This window comes from Molothrus aeneus, chromosome 3 (assembly GCF_037042795.1).
Source record: "Molothrus aeneus isolate 106 chromosome 3, BPBGC_Maene_1.0, whole genome shotgun sequence".
Lineage (NCBI taxonomy): Eukaryota > Metazoa > Chordata > Aves > Passeriformes > Icteridae > Molothrus > Molothrus aeneus.
Window position 1 is genome coordinate 37,046,187 of NC_089648.1, and position 23,051 is coordinate 37,069,237.

A 23,051-nucleotide genomic window follows, 5' to 3' on the forward strand; every position below is an offset into this window, starting at 1 on the left:
AAACTTGTTTGATTGAGGGTTTATCTTTTTTTTGTAAACCTACAGAAAGATTCTCACTATCAACCAACAGTTTTTGGAATTATTATCAGAGTAGGTTAAAATAAAAAGGAAGGAATATCCAAGCAGATTTGTGGACAGGAAAGAAATAGACTACATGTTCAAGTTAACTATTTAAATTTTTATTGCTAGAAATTTAGTTACTAAATTTACTGGCAACTATAAATCTATGAAGCATCCATGTCCCAATATGCTATGTATTTTGAAATTATTCTTCCTAGTGTTTGAGAGATTTTTACATTAAAAGAAATGTTATAAATGAATGCAGGGAAAACAAACCCATAACAATTTTAGTGACACTACTTTTTCATCATTTTAAACAGTGTCTTCTAAGCTACACTTTTTCTGTAGTTGTGTTACCATTAAACCACCTTATCACTGCTATTTCACATGGTGCACTGGACAGCCCACACTCTCTGTGGGTTTTCCCTGACCTTATGTGGCTTCTGGTGGTGTGGCTCTATCGTTCTCTCTTATCTCATAACTGAGTGCAGACCTCACAGCAGCAGCGCTTCCTTTGGCAAACTATTGATCATGTCAGTCTCTTCTCCCTTCCTCCCTGCTCCCTTCATCTTTCTAACCTTTTTACCAATTTACTAGTTCTTTTCTCTACTGTATTAAAACACGCCTATAGGCTGAGCCCTTTATTCTTTCTTATTTTACAACTCTTCCTGTTGAGTTGGAAAGTCTTGACAATGCATGAAAAGCTCCTTCAGGTGAAGAGAGGCTTCTGTACATAACAGCACATCATGCCATTTATGCCACAGAGGAACTTTGGGGCCCTCTGCAATGCAGCTTCTGGCAGATTATGCAAAACAAACAAGACAAACTACACACACAATTATAAAACACATGTGCACCTAAGTCAAATTAATTCAACTAAGTAAATTAATTGAAGTTGCCAATTCCAATAAATATATAAAAATTTGAGAAAAACAAACAAAAAAATCAGTTATATCTTCCCATACTCACATTTCACAAAGGCAGGCACCTTTACACTTTATCATATGTATTGCATGTTACTTTTCTGGAAAATAGCCTGGAATTCAAAATAATATATGAGTTGCTAATTTATTTTAGGGTCTATAGATCCATTTAAGGGATTGGCTATTGAAACACTGCTCTTATCCAGCCAGTCTGCAACTAAACTGATTAGCTGTGTACAATGCTGACAATGACAGCACTGAACACTATGAATTTAAAGAAGTAGTTTACTTCACAGCAAAAATTGTGGGAGTGAGCTAATACAACCTCGGGATGGATAGTAGAAATCTACTGATGTGATTTCTGGTCTGAAAATTTTTCTGACTATTGAAGCTCTTTGTGCTTTTCTGCAGGTTGCCAAAAGGACAAAAACTTAAAACAAAAGTTCAAGTTCAATCTCTGTTTGACTTCCTCTCTTAAAACAAGAAAATCAAACCTTTTTTTCAGTTTCACATTGTACTTCACACTTTGTTGTGAATTTGCCCCTCTCCATAGTCCTGTCATTTTCTCTGTGTGATTTGGCCTGGGGGTGGAGGGGTTAGAGAAACAACTTGAAAAGAAAATCTTAGGTAAGCCAGACAACATTGTACTGCCCCAAATAAATTCTGTGCCCCTTCTCCACAGGGAGACATTGAAGGTCAGAAAAGAAGTTTCTCTTGCTTTTCATAGAAAAGGATCATAGAATAATTTTGGTTAGAAAAGATCTTTGATAACATTGAGTCTAACCACAAATGTAACACTGTCAAGTCTATCACCAAACCATGTCTCAAAGAACCATATCTACATGTCTTTTAAATACCTTCGGGAATGGTGAATCAACCACTTCCCAGGGCAGCTTGTTCCACTGCTTGACAACCATTTCTTTTTTTTTCCCTAATATGAAATCTAAATCTCCCCTGGTGCAACTTGAGGCTATTTCTTCTCATCCTTTCATTTGTCACTTGGCAGAAGAGATTGCCCCCCAGCTGACTACAGCCTCCCTTCAGGCAGCTGAGTGGTGTGGTAAAACTTCCCTAAGACTTCTTTTCTTCAGGCTAAACAACCCTAGATTCCTCAGCCACACCTCATAAAAACTGTGCTCCAGATGCTTCTCCAGCTATGCTGCCCTCCTCTAGACTCACTCCAGCACCTCAAAGTCTTTCTTGTAATGAGACATCCAAAACTGAACACAGGATTCAAGGTGTGGCCTCATCAGTGCTGAGTACAGGGGAATGATCACTGCCCTGGTCCTGCTGTCCACCCTATTCTTGGTAAAGGCCAGGATGCCATTGGCTTTCTTGGCCACCTGAACACCTTCTGGCTTACAGTCACTGGATGTCAATCAGCTCCTCCAGATCCTTTTCAGCCAAGCACCTTTCCAGTCACTCTTCCCCGAGCCTGTATTGCTGCCCAGGGTTCTTGTGACCCAAGTGCTTCATCTTGCTGGACTTCATCCAATTGGCTGTGACCCATTGATCCAGCCTCTCTGCAGAGCCTTGCTGCCCTCCAGAAGATCAACACTCTTAATGTCATCTGCAAATTGACCGAGGGGGCACCTGATCCCCTCACCCAAATCATGGATAAAAACATTAAACAGTAATGCCTCCAGAAGAGAGTCCTAGGGAACACCACCAGTGACCAGCTGGATTTAAGCACATTCACCATAATTCTCTGGGCCAGGCCATCCAGACAGGTTTTTACCCAGAGAAGAGTATAACCATCTAAGCTATGAGCAGCCAGCTTTTCTGGGAGAATGCTGTGGGAAAACAGTGGCAAAACTTTACTAAAGTCCAGGTAAACAACAGCCACAAGTCTTTCCCTCATGCAAGTGGGTTACCTTCTCATAGAAGGAGATCAAATTAGCCAAACAGGATCTGGCTTTTCTCTTCCTCTCCAAAGTGGCTTGTTGCCTTATGTCTTTTTGACCACAAAATTAATTAATTCAGAGCCTGACTTCCTACCATATTGCAAGTAGGAATGAGAGCTCAAATACTCCCTAATTGTCCTCAATTTATCTCTGTTTCTCTTGTTGGAAGGCTTTTATTTCCATAGATAATGTTATGGTTGACTTATTCCTGCCACTATTCCAAGGCTTCCACAATCTCCCGTGCCATTGAAGTCAATAGGAGCTTTGCTATCAAATGAGCAGCAAGCCGGAGGCAATCCATAATTATTTAACTCCAGTTGCTACATGGAACTTGCTCTGTAATAGCCACTGAATTATTATTCTCTGCTAATCTGTAGCTGACTAAAGACTCGGATAGAGTATTCCTGAGCACTCCCTGTTCCCAGGGAGGTTAATCAAATCACAATTGCTGCTCTTTTATGTCAGAAATAGGCAATGAGATAACTTAAACCACACAAAATTTAAGCTAAATAACAGGTCCAAAAGAGACAAAACCATGGATGGGTGTCTGCTGTGGTGAACACAGTCAATAGCACCAAGGCTATCCACACATTTAGCATGAGGAGCAGCAGCAGCAGCAGCTCAGAACTCCTCCACCACCCCCACTGCCACAGCACTGCCTGATCACCTCCTGCCTGCATCACGTCTGACTAACAGCCAGCTGCCTCAGCCCTGCGCTCAGAAACACTCGCCAAAAATTCATTTAAACCAAATGGGCCCTCATTACTCTTAGAGTCCTCTCACTGCAGCACAGCATGATGCTGGGACTAGGTATTATTTTGTTTTAATCAGTGCTGCTGATATTTGAGAGAGAAAAGGGAGGGAGAGTGAGAGGATTTCACTGCAGTCTTTAATGTGGCTCTAGTGAGATGCTGTTATATATTGGGCTGTGTCTCAGTACAGGGGCTTGTTTGACAGGCCCTGTCATCATCTACCTCCAAGATTATCATTCATGCTGCTGGAAAGACAACATTATTGGACCAAGTATTGGCATGTGTCTGTGTGGCCCACACAGGTAAAGACTCTCCCTGGGCCGTGCGTCTGAGTCACTGTGCGTGGGTGTAACAACTGCACTAGTTATTATTAATCTCTCTGAAACCTCTTTACAGTGATTAAGGGAGTACTGTATGAAAGCAATCTGCTTTGTGGGCTCTCGCCAAGGAAGACCCACTAAGCAGATTTTGTTGGATCCTCCAGCCAAACTGCTCTTTTCTTGGCAACTGAAATGTGCACCAACATAGATGTTATGTCAATTTCCAGCATTTTTGTAATGTACTTTATTCAGATTACTTGGATGCTACACAAACCACTAATTCAAATCACAGTATTTAACATTGCCAGTCATTTTTCTGATGTGCCAATGTATATAAACAAACCTGAGCAGGAGACAAGGTCAATTTACAATATATCTAGAAGGGAAAAATAATCTGAATAATGTATTCTTTTTTGCCTCCAACCCCCTTTTTGTGAATAAGAGACCTGAGTGAGGGATTTCAATGGGAGATGAATGGCAGGCATATGTCAGCAGGTGATGGACTCCCTGCAAACCATGGCCAGAACAGCTCAGCAAATTGCCAGGGATCTGCTCAGCTTTTCTCCTAATGGGGCAGTTGGGGATGAGAAGAGCCAAGCTCTCACTGAGAAAGCCATGAAGCTGAGATCATGTGACCTTAGCTACATGGAAGGTCTGGTAACCCTGGTTTTGGATGAAAATAATGATCACACAGAAAGTTTTAACCTATGTATAATACTAAACAGGGCTGGTAGCTAGTTTGCTTAAGTCCAAGGAAGACTCTAGTAGGTTTCACCTGACTCATTTTCTTTGAGCTGTGGTATCACAGTAACTTCTGTTTACTCCTGTAAAGAGTCATATATATATATATATAAATCTATCTTTTAGAAAAGCTCAACCTTTTTTTCTCTTCCCACATCCACTTCTAGCAATAGATCAAAGCCTGGGTTTACTGTTGTACTATGTGCCTCATGACATCTTGTCCTCACATACCAGAAAGTGACTGTCTCTAAAGCAGTAAGTAAAGCAGAGTAAAATAGCAGCAAACTGAAGTTTTTCTATCTTTGTCTTTCCCAGGAGGGTTAGGCTGAAGAAAACTAAGACACTCTGAAGGATGCAAAAGCAAGAATGAAAAAGAAGTCATCTCAAGAAGGGAGGAAAAAAAAAGAAGAATATAACCGTAGGCAGAATGTCAAATTGATATTTGGAATTCAGAGTGTTACACTAGCCTGACTATCCTCAACTTTGACCACCTACAGCAGTTTTTATATCATCAGTTTTGTGTCATTAAGTAATTAATGTTGAGGTGATGTGCCATTTTCTTCCATATAACTTGCATTCACTACACATCATATGGTCATCATTTCAGTTTCTATTGCATAAAAGTACTTAACAGAAGTCAGTTCCTTTCTGACTTCATATATTTAGTGTACGTGGGTTGTGTTGTGGGTATTTTTTTTGTATTTCCAGAGAGCAAGTGACCCAAAATACCAAACACTCTGAAACACATTTCTTCCATCTAGAAGACAAAGAAGCTTACCCTTAAGAAAACAGTAAAGAACAGACACACAGAAAACTCTTTACTGGCTTAATAGGCCCCATGTCATACCATCATAGAGTCACAGAACGGTTTGGGTTGGAAGAGGCCTTAACAATCATCCCGCTCCAACCCTCCTGTCAAGGGCAGGGACACCTTTCACTAGACCAGATTGCTCAGAGCCCCATCCAACCTGGCCTTGGACACTTCTTAGGACATTAACAACTTCTCTGAGAAACCTGTTGTCTTGGTTTGAAAATACAGGTGTCTGCTAAGGGAGGCAGAATCTTCTCTCGAAACAGAAAATGTAAACCCCCTCCCTTTGAATTATTATAATTTTGAATTAAGGGGCTCTCATGCAAAGATATGGGAGCAGGAGCAGCAGTTCTTTATTTGGAAAAATAAAAGTAAAAATAAAAATGCAGTAATAAAAAATAACACTGACAGAGTCAGAATACAACCTGACACCCTGTGGGTCAGTGTGTCGGTAGCAGTCAGATTAAATGGTGGCTGCAGTTGTCCTGTAGTGACAGATGTGGTTCTGTTGAAACAATGAACTTGTAGAAAGATGTCGTTTTTTTCTGAAGATTCAGTGGTGTTGTAGATGGGCCTGGTCTTCTGGGAATCTAGTGGGAAAAAGCTACTTCTCTGGGAGCCCAGTGGGAAAAGGCTGACTGTGGTGTTCCAACTCCCAGATCATATCCAGATTGGAATTTCTGGCTCCTCCCCCTGTGCGGAGCAGCTCACAATGGGAGATAATCAATGTGAGACTCAGTGGCCCATTAACAGAAGATATTTCCTGGAGGGAGGATTGGTTGTGGAAGAGATAAAGAAAACTGCCCCACCTGGTTTTAACAGGTGGCCCAATTAAGAGAAGATAACTGCCCCACCTCTAACAGATGGCAATAGAATACACACCCCCAGCCACATCTTGCATTTACAACCTAAAACACCCGTTCAGTGCCTCACCACCCTTACAGAACTTCTTTTAATCTAAACCTACTCTCTGTCAGTTTGAAGCCATTCTCCCTTGTCCTGTCATGCTCTTGTAAACAATTTCACTCTACCAGTCTTGTGGTCTTCCTTCATGTACTGGAAGGCCACAGATAGGTCTTCTCCAGGCTGAACAGTCTAAATTCTTTTCCCCTTTCCTCTCAGGAGAGGTGCTCCTTTCCTCTAATCTTCTTAGACTCTTCTGGACGCACTCCAACAAGTTGATGTCTGCCTGTGCTAAGGGCCCCAAAGCTGGGTGCAGAACTGCAGCTGTGGTCTCATGAGAGCAGAGCAGAGCAGAGAGGCAAAATCCTCTCCCTGCTTTTGATGAAGCCCAGGGTATGATTGGTTTTCTGGGCAAGTGCACACTGCCACGCCATGTCCAGCCTCTCTCTCATCCACCAGCACCCCCAAGCCCCCCTTGGCAGGCTTTTGATCTGCTCATCCCCAGTCTATATTCATAGTGGTTCCCCTGACCCAGGTGCAGGACCCTGCACTTGGTCTTCTTAAATCTCATGAGATTCCTATGCAACCACTTTTTGAGCTTGTCCAGGTCCCTCTGGATGCCATCCCTTCCTTCAGGTGTGTCAACCATACCACCCCACTTGGTGTCTGAGGGTGCACTTAGTGACGTCATATTCTGCCTTTGCGTAAATAACCACGAAATGACACTGACTACATAAATTTACATACAGAGGAGTATTTGGCTGTATAAAACTGTGCATCCTTGAGTGACTTTCAAAAAGAGATATGTAGGTAGGTATCGGCCTGCTTCTACAGCAGGCAGAGGAACTATCCTTGCTTTACCACATTTGATACAGTGCCAGTTATCCCACCATAGTTTCATCTGTTTAGTCAGTCTGCAACAAGAGGCTGCCTAGTGATGAACTCTCCCTTCTCTACTGCCCACAGAGGGATGTACAGTGCAACAGGATGAAACATCTCCTCTGTTGTGGCTCTGGTCCTTGCAATAGCAAGCAAAACAATTTTGGGTGAGCCTCCTTTCTTCCTCCTAAAATATCTGCAACATCTAAAACCAGTAATGTCTGTTACTGGAACCTTGAGCTGATGATATTTAAATGAAAGACAATTTCTGAACTTCAAATAATGTTGAAGAAATAGGATGATGAGGAAAAATTCTTCTTTTGTCTGAAGAAAAAAACCCAAATGCAAGTATGTGCATTAATGAAATAACACTATCCAACACCAGTCCTTGATGAGTTTGCCTGTTAACGGTGGAGGAGGAGGGGAAATGTTAATGACCCCTTGACCTCCACAGTAAATCCACACTTGAAAGGGAGGGGATTAAAATGTCTTGAAAATCATGTGCTAGAAACTGAGAAAGCTTAACATTTTCCTTATGCTGATGTCAGATGACTTTCTCAACCCCTACATCAATTATACATGACTCCAGCAGGTTAAAACTGAAGGACATGAGTGCTGGTATGTTAAGGTAAGAGTTCTTGTAAAAAACTTTAGGTCTCTTGACTTGGCATGGCTCCACCTTACTGCCTTTGTCCAGTGGACTGCTATGAAACATCTGAATTGTCTACACAGATTATCATGATTCTCTTCTCCATTTTCACCAATTTTCCATTTTGTGAGTGTGGGAGTACATGAACATGTAATCATCCCAGTGGAGAAAACCCCTTCCAGTTTTACAGGCCACTTGTGCTGGGCTCAGTCAGTTCTTCTTCCTGAAAATGCAGTAAGAATTCATCCAAATTACCAGCTCTGCTTCGCAGCATGAAAACAAAATTAAAAAGAAGAAATACAAGCATAGCTATAACCTACCTGAAAGAGGAAAAATATAAAGCTCTACTGAAGAATATAAAGAAAAAAAGTTCAGTGTGGTAAAAAGGAGAAGATATAATAATCAACATGCTAAAATGATACGTGTTAACAATTATAAGGAAATATTTTATAAGATACACAGAAATAAAATAAAAAAGAGATGTTCAAATTATCTAACTCAGAATCTCTCAAGAAGACTAAACCCTTCTGCATAATAATAGCAAATGTCTGTGTGACACCAGTAAAACCTTGTCTGATATTACAATAAATATGAAGAGGAAAAAACATTACCCTAAAACATCAGCAATCTGCCTTTGTTCCAGTAATAAAGTTATTACTTCTGTGACTAACACAAATGACTGAAGATTTTTACAGCCACCCTGTCTGTGCAACTCTCAGCTGCAATGAAATTGCCTTCTTACTCCAGAGAGACAGAAAATTTAACTTGTAGGCATCTGAGAGCTGCTAGCACAGTGCCACATTTTTACTGGGGAGAAAACAAAAGAACCAAGCCAGACTCACATTTTTTGTTCACATGATTTCAATTCCTGTAAAATTATATCCACCGGAGCTTGGAAATGTAATTTACTACTTTACGTACTATACATATATATATTTATATATATTATACATATTATATACATGTATTAAAATATATATATAATTGTAGCTATTATGTAAATATAAATAAGTGATAAATTTGATTCCTGGAGGAATCCCTCCATTGCCATCCACTGAGTCTGAAACCAGCTGCTGCTTTCTGACCAAATTGGAGGCAGATTCAAATCTTGGTGCCCTAAACGTATTTCTGAAGTAGCATCAACTACTCCAAAGCCTTTTGGGGAATTCATAGCATGTGTTGCTCCGTTATGCTGTATATACAATGATATATCAGCTTGTGGGCTGCTGTGGCTCACTGACTGGTACTTCTGCCATCCATAGTCACCTTGAATGGCATCTCACTGTATGAATATTCTCCCTGCAGGAAAAATGACCACCTGTAAGCTCTGCAGCATGTTTGCAGAAAACCAGCATGAGTTCTTCCTGGTGGGGAACCTGAGCACTCAGCCACCATGGGTGCTCACCAGCACACTTAGAGGAACACACTTTTTGTTCAAAGCCTGGCTGCAGAGTCTGAACCAGGAAAGGCTGTGGGCTGAGGCTGCATGGGGCCACATTGTGAAAAAGGACTGTGCAGTGCCAAGAGCTTAGAAGACTAAACAAAAATTATATATAAAGTATATTAAACAAATATATTTTATGCTGTAAACTTTTGAGTTTGCTTTAAAAGCTGTTTCATTCAATTAGTCTCTTTTCTATTTTTAGTTATTTTTCTATAACTTTTCAATAGAAAAGTTATCTTCCAAACAAAAAACTTATTTATCCCTTTGCTATTCTTTATCTATAAGGTGTTTGCATTTCTGAATAAGGGACTATAATATACAACATGTCAGAAGTAGTACATGTATCTCCGAAAAGCTTCAGGACAACAGGTGGGTGAATTCCTCAAATTAACCTAGAGATCATTTTTAGGATGCTAAATATTTTTCCAGTTTGAAAATTCATTATATTTTGCCATATGTGCAAGGTAGATGAGGGACTGAAAACGGCTTAATAGCCATATTTTTGACAAATAGCCTTTATCAACAACAAGAAAAAAAAACCCCAAACTATACAACATCTTAAAGACTAGCACTATTCTAAATTGTACATTTAAAAAAATGGAAAGTAATTGTGTCTGTCTTTGACAACCATCCATCTCCAATATTAATGATTCTCAAAAAGTCATACAGGAGTGGTTTATCTGAAATTCCTTTGAACAGCTTCTCTACTGTCTTCCCACATAAAAAGACGTGGCCCACTCTGCTAAGCAAGCATAGAGGAAATTGGTATTGCTTTAATTTCTTTGTGTGCTGACATCATTGCTAGTGATATTTTTCCCTTTACCCAAGGGCATATACATCTTACCTCCACAAAAAAATTCATATTACACAGGACCTTGCACATAATTTAAATAAAACAATATACCCTCTTTAACTGAGCAGGGTGAAGCCCCATTTGGACATTCGAAAGGCACTCAAAAATCCAAAGGTTTGAGGAATGTCTCCTGCAGATTGTGTGAAGCTTGAAAGTGTCTTAGGGCAGACTTTCTAAAAGGATGGGACAGCTCTGGAGCACTGGGTTGTGTGCAGCCCAGAAGGCACCAGCTCCATTGCTTCCCCTGCTGCCTGGTGAGCAGGGAACAAGAACACCCCATAGGTACAGCAAAACATGACAGAGGTGATGTTTTAATGCTGTAAGCATAGACAAATCATGAAGAGCTTCTTTATAACCCATACTCTGCTCTACACCAGTGCCCAGATTCAGCTCCCTTTTAGCTCTCACTGTTGCAAGTGCAGAGTAGCTGTGAGAAAAAGTGTAGGATCCTGCAGGACATAAACCACACTGCTGCTAGTCTGGGTTATGAAAGCAGCCAGGACTTGTTCTTTCCAACCTGAGGGAGTTACAGCTGTCATGGAAAATAATTATAGAAAGATCCTTCAAACAACAAAATGGTTAAAAATCCCATAGGGCTTCCAACTGTTTGTTTTGTTATTTTGGAATTTCTGGGTTGTTTTTCTTTAAATTTCTAGCTTTGTTCTCAGACCATTGCTATAATGCTTTATAATATAATCTGTTCAAGACTCTTGCTGTGTTTCATTTGCAGCTGTACAGTGTACATAGCAATTAGCTGCTGATGTGCTGTTATCTGGTCTCTAGTCTTTAGCATGCTTTATTGTACTTTTCATTCTCCATATGCCACAGAAAGACAGCCAAAGTCCTAATCCCCTTGCACAAAAACCAGCTTTGAATTTGGGGCCTATCACATACTGAAATGCCTGATGAACTTTCTGTGCACTTGCCCTGGTGTGTGTTTGTGCCTGTGTGCACACGTATGTGTGTGTGTGCCTGTGAGAGGCCAAGAGAGGGAAAGCACTCTTTCAGATCCACCTGGGCAATACAGGAGAGCATACTGTTAGATATTTTGGCAAATGTAATGTACAAAAATATATTGAAGAAACAAATTTGATTTGTATCTGAAAACAATTATCTTTTTCTGAAGGTGAGTTTTCATAGTAGGTAGGCATATTCCTCCACAGCAATGTAAGCAAACACCAGCAGAGCCCCAGACTTGCCTTAATTATTGTGATACTTTTTTGTGCCTTGTAAACAATTATTTATGGTCATGTTTGGATTAAAAAAGTGGTAACACAGAATTGTGACTGCTTAAAAATTTCAAAAATTAGGAAAAAGTAAGACTAGGATCTTAATAATGAAGAATATGGTCAACAGAATGACTTTCATGAACAAGGTTCTAGAGAAAAATATGATATTCAAACAGACCCATGCTCAGTAATTTGGATGAACTCCTGATCTTGCTAAAGCAAGTAGCAAAATTAATTTCCTAAAGTGACATGTGAAAAAATATATATTTCAGTGCAGCTTCCTTGTATTTGGACAAGATATGATTGGTTTTTTTTAAGGGTTTCAGGAAACCCATTGCTTTTTGGCAAAATTAAAACCTCTCTCTTACAACATATACTGAAAATAACTACGGTTTTTCTAGAATCCTAGATTTTTTGGGGTGTGTGTGATAGAAAAGTAAACAAAGTAAAGGAATTTCAATATAAAGGAATTAAAAAGATATTTTGCATCAAGCTCTCTTTCCATTGTCTCCCTTGACAATAATTTCACAGTACCTTTACTTTCTGCTAATGTATGGCTGTGACTTCTCTTGAGCAACTTCAGCATCTGAAGTACAGGCTGAGGTTTCAGTGTTGCCTTCCCTGAAACAAACCATCTACTTCATGAGCTGCCCATGTTATTAAAATTGTGATAAAGATGTGCTCCTCATGGACAGAGGTGCCAGTGCCAGGGGAACTTCTCTCTGGCAGCCTTTGGAGGGCAGCTCATCGTGCTCACAGCTTAATAAGCATTAGCATACTGCTCTCACCAGTATGACATGCAAACATTATTGCATTTAAGTTTCACAACATCTCTGCAAAAGGAAAATATCTGTGCCACCTTTGATTATAAAGGGTATAGTTTAAGACAGGAGTGGCTACAGTACAATTTATTTGTCTAAAGGGCGCTGTCCATAATGGAGATGCCTACTACAAACATGGCCTCCCTGAGGTGGCCAGAGAGAAACAATTCCCTCTGAGAGATATTTATCTCATCCTAAAACAGGAATGAAGTAAGTCTGATACACTATGCTCTAGACATATTTCCTTCTCTTAATTTCTGGCTTCTGGAGGGAGACAGACATTACAGTCTCAGATACAGAGTAGAAACATCTGTGGGGAGGTGACCCTCACATAATTTCCACCCTACATGCCAAACTAATAGAAAGCTTGCACTCCAAGTGAGACTTGCTTCAAGGTCATCTAAGTGCCAGACACAAGCTAACAAAAAAAAAAAAAAAAATCTTTGTCCAGTAATACAGGGTACAGGTGTGAACAGAGCTCTGTATATACAGTGTGGCATATTAGGAAAAAGAAGGAAAATGGGAAGAGGGGAAAGAGAAGGATGCTATTTTAGCAGTACGACTTCCCTCAGAAGCTCTTGGAAGCCTTCAACCACAGGGAAATTGAGTCTCCTCTTTCAGCCTCACACAGAGCAGAATTCTATGTGTGCAATCTGGAAGCCAGGGTGAATTTACAGTAAAACTTCCTACAAAGGAGGAGAGACTTAAAACCCTCCTGGCTGTTATCACAGCAGCTGAGTTTCAAAATCAGAGAGTGGAAGAAAATCAGGGAACCAATATTTAAAGTTCCTTGAGACTGTCTTCTGTCCCTGCAGCCCTCAAAACAGAATGGTTGGAGAGACTTTGTGGCAGGGAGTTTGTGCTGGGCACAGCCTGGTCACTCCTCTCAGCACAACCAGGCAATAGGGATGGTCCTGGGCTGGTCCATCCGTGTCTAAATTCAGGCACAAGCTGACACTGTTTTCAGCGGATGATCCATGTACCCAAAGTCATTTCTCAACTCTTAATCAGTTTCCTGGGATTCAGCTGAGCTGTTAGCAAAAGATTACATTCTGCTTCCTCCACCACTAGTGGTGTCCAATGCCAACAGTGCTCAAGTGCCCTCAGGAGCATTACTGTTTCCATAAGCAATGACAGGAGAGGGTGAGCTTTATGAGCTGGATATTTTTTTTTATTTTGTGTCTGTAAGAAAGGCTGTTTGCCATACTCAGGTAAGGCAAATACAAGATGTTCCTTAGCTATATAGCACAACATACAAACACAAGCGAGAGGCACAAAAATATAAGATCCAGCTTTGCCTTAGTTGCTACCCCCCCATCCCTTTACCTTCTGATAATTTTTATGTACATAAACATTAATGTTTTTTTCAGTCACTTGACCTTGTTTTCTACTAGATTTTCATCCTGCCTTCCCTGTTGCCAAAAGAATGTACAGTTTTGCAGATGGTTTAAAACAAATTTCAGTTGCAGACAACTACAGAAAAAACATGCATGGATTCATCTTTCCCCTTCCCAGCCAAGGAGAGCTGACAGAAAGTAGGAATCATCCCACATGTTTGTGTGACCATGTACCTGAATTTGAGGCACAGCACAGAGTTTGTACTTTGTTCTGATCTTCCCTGGGCAAAGAGGCTAAAGGCAGTTAGACCAGCTTGGTCCTCATCTCACAGCCAGAGTGATGGACCATAACTCTTGGGAGTTATCAGCCTTGCCTTCTCTCGGGTCCCAGTAATGTTCATTGCTCTCATTTGGGAGCAAGACAAGGGTTGAGGAGGCACCAAGGGCGACCCACCTCTGTGCTCTAGGTTCTTCTAGGCACTCTAATTCCTTCTGATTTTGAAGGCTTTTCCTATCATCACATCTGCCTGTCTCCCTGTTTTTCTTCTCTGCTCCTTTTCTTTCTCTCCTCATGCACCCTTCCAGCACCTCCTTCCCAGTAAAATGCAGCGCAGGGAGGCAGAACAGTCTGGCATTGGCCTTTCAATATATTTAAATACCAGCGATTCACTGAGCTGGAAAATTGTAAATCTGCAATTTTATTGAAAAAGGTGGTCACCCTGTTCTTTGGAGCCATGTTCAGAGACAGCAGCATAATTAATGGACCTTTATGCAACACAGAAGCAAAGAATGGCAAATTTATTAAGACCGGTAAGACGATATTTTTAATTTCTAAGAAACCAACTTTCCATATCTAGTTTTGCTTATTGCTACATGAAAAGAAAGGCTGTTTAAACCACCCTGTGCAGGTGAAAACACTGTCACATAATTTTTTTTCCCCCTTTGAACTAACACGGGTGAGGACAGCAACTGACACTGAGGGATTACTAATGTCTTCTAATCATGTGCATGTGGTGCCTACTCTGCACTGTGTCTAGACACCTTCCTAGCATTTCATGTAATAGTGTTTCAAACCAAACCAGAGGCAGACCAGTGCTGTCAGTACAGCTCATTTTAGTTATAAAGGGCATGCTTACTTGATGTGCTGCTGGGAAAGTTAAGCGAGACACTCGAGCCATAAAAAAAGCTTTCAATTGGGCAATATAAAAGGGGAGGCACAAGCCACCAAGTGGAAAATAAAGGTGAAAGGTTTCAAAGGTAGGATAGGAGTCTTTCACATAGAGGGTGAGTATAAGTGAAATTAAATGAAACGAAATAAAGCTTGTCATCATCCTTTTTACAAAATGTGGGTGGACTGAAGTAGCTGTAGTGAATTATGGCAGTGCTGTGAATTATGTGTGCAAAGAGCTACTAGACAGATGACATAACCCCAGTCTAGAGTATTAAAAGGCCACAGAGCTGTACAACTGGCCACAGAAATATGGAAGGTATGATGAAAGATGAAGCACCATCTTCTTTGGGGAAACGCTTTCGAATTGGACACCATATGAACTTAGAGTGGAGCACCTCCTCCAGAATAACTAAAAGTGCACATCTCATTATTCTGACTAAGAATACTTTCTCCAAATTAGCAAAGCCACTATCACAGCAACATGTCTTCCAGCATAAGTCCTTAAGCAACTAAGCCCTGTGAGGAAATAAGTACTCTACAGAGAGGATGGGGAATATAGCAGCTCTAGAACAAGCTCTTGGTTGCTGATGGCTGCTTCCCTTTTCTAGGTAATTAAGACTTCCTAACACCCAATAGAAATGGTTGGCTAGGGCCTGACACTTCAGTGCTCTTGGAAAGAGTTCTGCCAAATAAACATAACTGAAATGCCAGGAAAAAAAACTGATTTCTTCCATCCTTTCTGTTCTCCTTATTCTGGCAGTTCTGTCATACAGTCTCCATCATTCTGTCATCCATCATTCAGGACCTGAGTCATGTGCTTAGTTCCTCATTTACACAGCAAGCCCTCCAAACACTGAGCATATCTGAAAGGGTATGAGCTAATGGTATCTGTAAAGAGAAACTATTAATTCGACCCCATGATATTTAAAAATATTTATATATTTAAAAGTAGAAGAGCATTTCAATTTATTTCCCTACCTATGTTAAGCTGCATCATTTATGAATATAGCCTGTGGATAAAGACAAGATCATCTGCTGTGAGCTTGAGATACCAAATTATCATTGCCTGTTATGATCTTTACATAAATATTTGGGAAATTTATATATTAATGCTATATTTTGTCAAGGATTCTCTCTCCTGTTAGCACCACAGCCTCTTCAGGTTCTTATTTTCTGTGCTCTCAGTAGTTGCATATGGTTATAGCAAACCAGGCCTGATGAACCACAGGCACATTCACACTTGTTTCCATATCTGGGTGCAGCACTCAGTGAGAGGAGCCACTCAGGCATATGGCCTGTAATAAGCTGAGCTCCAGTGAGTTGGAACCTCCTGCTTCAACAGCTACTTGGCCATTTGTTTTCTTGCTGCAGCACTTTGATTGTTTTCCTCCCTTTGACAGAATGATGAAAGCAGCTAGGGGGTTTATGTACCACCTCCACCAAATGTTACCCATATTCCAGTAGTCAGGTAGAAAATGGGGGGATGATAAGGGAAAAGGTGCCCACTGACTCTGGAAGTCCTGAGCATTAAAAGCTTATATCCTGCTGGAAGAGAGACTAATGTACATGCAGACAAAACTTCCCAAACCAACTATGGTGGCTTTTGTTGATCTTTCAGCTGAGGTTGTCCATGCAGCAACTGGCAGTCTCAGTTTTCTCTCTTACACCAAAACTGGGATAATTATTTTTTCCAGTATATATATTTGGTAATTATTACAGAATGTAGTTTAGAAGCACATCAATGTAAAGGTATTTGAATAGTTTAATCCACCTCAGTGAAAAATATAATTAACAGCAAACAGGAGACAAAGCTAGTGCAATGGCAAAATAGGAAATAAGGCTGGAATCTTTCAAACAAATGTGTGGAAAAAATATAGGCCTTTGAGCAATGCAAACATACAGCAGAAACAAGCAAGAAAAAGCTAAGCCTTATTCCTGGCCTAAAGAATGCCAAGTCATATAATTTCTGAGGAGAATTCAAGGGGACTTCCAGTAAATTTGGCCTTGTTTCCTTCCTCTCATGCCTATATCTTAACTACACAAGCTGATCAAACGTTTATTGCTACTGAAGATACAGGACAACAGCTGTGTTGCCTTTTGAGCCCCAGGACAGCACAGGGAGAGTTCTACATTTGTCCTAATTGGAAGAAACTGAAAAGTTTTACATCAAACTGTTTTGCAACAGAGAGGCGAGCTTTCAGTTGCAGTGAATTATTCATGAAATGGTTCTGCTTCCCACAGAACATTTCAATTTTTCATTGAAAACCTGAGCAGGCAAACCAAGAAACTGCATGAAATACTTCAATTCTGAAGAGCCATCACAGCACTCCAGAGATGCCAGTCTGTTTCTCTGTTGGGGACTTTGCCTCTCCCCCAAATTCTGTTTCCCAAATACACTGGCCAGGCAGCAGCGCTGATGCATACGTCCCCAGCTATGTGTTAATTATGAAAGATGAAAAGAAGTCAAGGAGTTATAACTGTGTGTTTATTTGTTGGGACTTGAAAACTTCTACCACCTCTGTCATTGTTTCCACTGGATAGGGAGCAAAAATGCAGGAAGAGAGGGCAATGTGGAAGAAAAATGGGCATGAAACCTTTCAACTGCAGCAGCTAGTTTGTGTAGGAAGTGGAGCAGAGCTACAAGGCCCTCCAAAAATGAACAGGAGAGTCACTGAAGTATGAGAAACCAATGAGCAGAAAAAGAGGCCACTCGGTCTTGCTCAGTGACAACCATAGGATGTGTCAGACAACTCTCATAGACAAGTCAGCTCAGCACCTAGTCTAAAAGCAAGATGCAAGTGAAAGTGAATATGTATGAAGGTGAAATTATACCCAAATAGGATCACAAAAAAGTACAAAAATTCAGAAGAAAACTCTTTGACATCCTCAAGCCAAAGGTATGCATTGACAAGAAAAGCAAACTTAAAATCAATTGCTTGACTGTACATTCTTTCTAGAACAAATTGCCTTTGATCTCTCCAACCAGAATCTCAGCTGGTCTTAGATAGCTGATTTCTGTAAAATTCATGCCCATTTGAACCTCTTGCCCTTAGTGAAGTGGAATATTATCTAAGGTGAAAGATACATCCTTTGGTTATGCTTAAACTTCTGTTTAAGCAGAAAATACCATGAACTGGAAGCTTCAAAAGTGACAATGCTTCCTCTCAGCTATTGAAAAAACGGAGGTAAGAAGTCAGTTTCATTCCTGAGATCAAAATAAAAATGGCATTTTTTTTTGAAAAGACAAAGGAATCATCTGAAGCAAGGCAAAGACTGGGGATGTTAATGTAGGGGAGATCTTAAATGTATCTGTAAAGAGGATCAGAGATAAACATACAAAAGGAGTTTGACATGTTTCTCGGAGGGAGAAGTTATGAATGACTGGATATGTTTGAACCTTGGTGTGATGACTTTCAGAACCAAAAGATCAAGAGATTCTTGATCAAGGGAATCTACGAGAGACAGAAAGAGAAGCATGGGTGAAAGAATATAAGCCCATAGCAAAATACCTTCCCCTCTGTGTGTCAGAATACCTTTTTCTCTGTGGTGGGAAGGAAAGGTCAAAAATATATGAGCACCTGTCTTTGAAACCTGGGTAGCTTCCACTGATAGCATCAGAAATAGTTTGATTTGGGCTCTGTTTGAGGAACAAGTCCTGATCAATTCTCATCTGAGTGGTCCTTATGTACTCATCCTCTGTACAAGGGAAAATAATTGATTATCTGATCAGATAAGGAAATGCCAAACAGGATACTTGATTATAGCAGAAAGCTGATCTATGGAATTAATTAGCTTCATGATTCTCTGAGTCACATAGAAAAATGGAGAAAGCTAAAAAAAATTATTAGATGTTGAGAAGGAATATACAGGGTTGTTTTGACTGCTCCAAGTGATTCCCAAGGCACAAAGTTCAGCAGTGCTTCTAGGGCTGCCCCATAAAAGCCTGGCATACAGTCTCCCCCTAGCTAAGTGGGCAAGTTTGTCTGCAGAAAACGTGGATGACTTGGTCACTGATAGGAGCTCAGTGACAATACACAGAGTAGCACAGTTAGAGATCCACAACTACCCTGCCTTTAGCCATTCCTTTTCCCTCGGTACTGGTCATGCAGAAACTAGCTGTAACAGCAGAGAAGTGCCTAACATAGCTGGGAGGACATGCACCATCTCCATGTTCTCCTGAGGTTTTATATGAGGCTGCTGCTGTGCATAGGTGCTGCCTGCCTGGCTGACACCTGTTGGCTCTGTCCCTGTGCCAGGGCTCACTGGCTCAGCTGCTGCAGCTGCCCACAGACACTGCTGTGCTCATCTTTGGGCAGCTGACCACAATATGACAATTGCTATTGAGACAGGCAGCAACATTTCTTTCTCCAAGACAGAGTGCTGGCAACTGTTTCAAAATTCCTTGTTGAATATTCCCCTGTGTGTGTGCATTCTGTTACTTGCAGTATCTGCTTAGAAGTATTAAAGCAAAATGTCTTTGTCAGTTTTGTCTTTTTGTATTTGACGATTGCTGATGTCATTTTACTTTTGTTTGTGAATGGAAACCTGTTTGCTGCTGAGTCACAGTAGAAGGCAAGACATAATAAATATATCTCCTAATCAAACCAGAAAGTTGTGGATCACTGGAATCAGAAAAGGAGTCTTCTTTTAACCAGCAACAGCAGAACAGAAGGACCCTGTTTCCTGTGCAGAATTCCCTGTCACTCACATGCTTTGACTGATGTGAGTTGCATTCCCCAAAACACAAATGTGACTGTCAAGAGCCAGTAGCAGATACTACCCTTTATATGAAACAGGAATAGAGGAAACCCAGTATTCCCCATATAGGACCCCTAATGCAGCTGTCTGCTGAAAGAAATTATAAAAGGTAAACCAGGAAGCTGAAGCACAGAATGCTAACTTTCATATCCATGTTTTGATTTCCAGAGTGTTTATCCCTCAGTATTCCTAAGTCTTTCAAATGGGTTGACCAAGGCTTTGAGTATTTGAGCCCTTGTCTGCATTTTTAGGTTTTAGGAAAATTCTACTATCACTAATACCAGCACACTTCTGATCCACTGGGAGACAGCAGCATCACAAGAGCTGATTGTGTATCCACATGGTGTTGAGTCATTGCTACTTGATTCTCTGAGACTGAGAGGACATGTCCACACAGTGTGTGATGATAGAATTCTTAGAAAATTGGCAGGCTATAGAGTCCACTGAGGCATATGCCATCCTTGCAAACACAAAGTCAGGTGAAGTAATAACCATAATGAAGACATTGAGCTAATGAATGAAAAAACCTGAGAGCAGGAGCCTACTACACTGTCATTATGGAGATTACAAGGTAGTCCAGCTGGTAGCTTGAGGGATGGAATAAAAAAGCAAGATATCTCTTCCTCAATATAAATGAAAGGCTTTCTTGGACCTCTAGAATGAGAGAACAATATTACTAGGTGATCTCAGCCTTTTTAGAGACACTATGTAAACCTTCCAATGTTCTTCACCAGCACAGTACAAAATATTTTCCTCAACTCTAGTGGCTTAAAAACAGCTACCACAAAGTCCTGTGTGTTTTCATGAGAGAAGTGGTGTTGCTGAAGTTCTGTGGAGATCCGCAAGAGGGATCATGGTGTGCTTCTGGAAAATGCTGGTCTCAACAACCCTAGTGGTGGATCAAAGCTCAAGATGTGCTCAAAATGATCCCTGGATTAAACTCTCACTACCAAGAGAAGTGTCTTCATGGGTGTTCTGGCTTGCAAGTATTTTCTGTTTCTTACGGCCAGGTTTATTTTGCTGTAAAGGATTCACTGAAGCAGACAGCAAGGTAATGCACAGAGACTTCCCTCAGGTCACAAAGAGAAGGAAGTATCATTTCCAAAACTGTGGCTGGCCACTCACCATGGTGGAAGGCTGTAGTGCTAATGCAGACTCTTTTACATGCCCAACTAGGAATGTAATGCCTTTGAGAGGCTTACAACACCTACAATTCTCAGCTTTCTCCTTTCCTCTCTTTTTGAAATTGCCTCACATCCAACTCAGTGCTGCTACTTCCAAAGTCCATTCCCCTGAGGAAGACCAGAAAGTCATTCTGGTTTTCCCCATTTTATTTGCATCCACAGTAATTATTCAGGCAGTAATTGAAGGGACTTTGAATATTTATTAAAACTACATCAAAGGTGTAGCACTGCTTTCTCTTTCTATATGACCTGCAAGGAAACAAAAACGCCCCAGATAATTGCATTCAAGTTCAGGTTATTTAGTCCCATACCTTCCATCTGGGTATTTTTATCTACAGTGGTGATAGACAGGGTTTTGTTGTTGTTCATGGGTAATTTAGTTCTCTGCATGTGTTTCAAGCATTTTGCTAAGGAGCCACATTGTTTATAATGACATTGATGGTGAAGTTTCTTCACCACCAGCCCCTCTCTGCGGTCCTACACTGTCTGAGGGGAATGGTCCCAGACTCACAATTTCTTTGCAGACCAAAAGGTACACTATAGCTCATTATCTCAGAGAAGAACTCCAGAAGGATTGAAATCTGCAAGTTTGCTCAATGTGAGCAGCAAAGAGAGGCTGATCCCCTGCCAAGCAAGAAAGTTCAAGCTATGAGAACATCAGCCTGCTAAGCCACTTGATTGCAGACTAAGGAGGGATAAACACATTTTATTCACTGCAACATGATAGCTTCAAATAGATATTCAAAATATATGTCTGAAATAATTTCTTCTACTCACATTCTAAAAAGATGTCGTTGCCTCAGTGCCAGGGGAGCATATTACATTTTTCCTTTGTCATCCCTTTTTCATGGCTATGACATTAATGGACGAATAAGAACAGTATTGATTTATCTATTTATTTAAGAAAAATCCATGCATTGATTAGAAAATCATTAGCATCAACCAGTCTTGGGTCTTTCTGACTGTTTATAATTCTTAAAAATATGCATATATTCCTTCAAAAAATAAATGGAGGTATGGTTTTGTTGTTAAGTGTGAGCTATGATTTTCCTTTGTTACAGGTTATGGCAGCAAACTGAAATAGATGCGATTCTGAACTCAAAAAGGAACTAAAATTGCAGCAATTTAAAGTTTTTCTGGTGTCTGGTTCATCAAGGACTTCAGTCTATCTTGTCTGGGGCTTGATATTTTGGTTATAGTTGTATGTTTAAAACCCTTTTAGCTTTCATGGCATAGAATGGGAGTTGAGCAGAAATGCCTACCACTGTCTGTCTACATCTTTCACAGTGCCTGGTGTTGGAGTATTTTACAAATTTATTTCCCTCCAGCCCAATTACACATGAAAAACTGAGGATTTTGGCTGTTCCAGCATGTCTATTGTGTTAGGGTACTGTTCTTTCCTTATGAGAATCAGCCTGGGTCATAAATGGGGTTCACTTCATTTTTGTGCAGATATGGAAAAAGTAAGGAGGCTTTATCCTTGGTGTTTGGTTTTACTTCTTTGAGAGACAGATATTTCTGGTTTAAGCTGTCTTCCAAATAGCTGGGATTCATTAACCTGTGGAGCCATCTTTTGTGCTTGTGCCTCACCAGCCTCTAGAGCATAAGGGATTAGATTTGACTAGACATTTCACTTTTTTGACAGCAGTGACTAGTAGAGCTGAATCCCACTGTAGGTAACATCTTCTGCTGGTTTTATTAGTCAGGGCTGGGTCCAACTCACTTTAGCACACTGTTCTTGCTCACATCCTGTCTGTTCTGTACACTTGCCACAACCAGTTAATTCTGTATGAGGCACTTTCTTTCTGCAGTTCCATATTGTATTTTCATAGGTTTTTCTTCCTGCACCAACTGAAAACTATTAAAACCATAAAGTGCTTCAAAACAAGCAAAAAGAAATCTCTCTTCTAAGTATCCCACTTGCTGCTGGCAGCTATTACTTCCAGTTCAAGTCAGATAATTTAAACTTTGTCTAGATATCTCCCACATTTCTAAACTACCTCCTTCCTGATGGAGCTGTAACTTTTGCTGTCCTGTTCTTCCACTCAGAGTGTTTTTTTTTTTTTTTTCACATTACTCCTGTTAACGTATCTTGTTGAGCAACTACTCAGGGCCAAGGCATCTGGCAGAGGTCTGCTGCTCTCAGTGCCTATGTCAGTCCCTAAGTGCCTATGTGGTACTTAGTTACAGAGGTTACACAGGGCCAAACTGCTCTGTCTGCATTGGTCCTTGCTTATCTGGATTGGGGAACATATTGCAAAACATTGCAAACCTCCCCAAGAGGCTCCCACCCAATCAGGGGTTTTTTGCCT

General features: G+C 40.6%; 1 long non-coding RNA gene across 2 annotated transcripts in view; it reads right to left on the reverse strand.

Moving 5' to 3' along the window:
- The window catches only part of LOC136554608 (uncharacterized), an 82,003-nt gene that overhangs the window by 55,205 nt on the left and 3,747 nt on the right, over positions 1-23,051 (reverse strand). Inside the window, exon 2 of one of the 2 annotated variants that reach the window (XR_010783356.1) lies at positions 5,843-8,165. The exons of the other annotated variant lie outside the window; for it this stretch is intronic. This is a non-coding gene — a long non-coding RNA (uncharacterized lncRNA). Of the gene's footprint in view, positions 1-5,842; positions 8,166-23,051 lie in introns of those variants that run through there. 2 annotated transcript variants of the gene reach the window in all.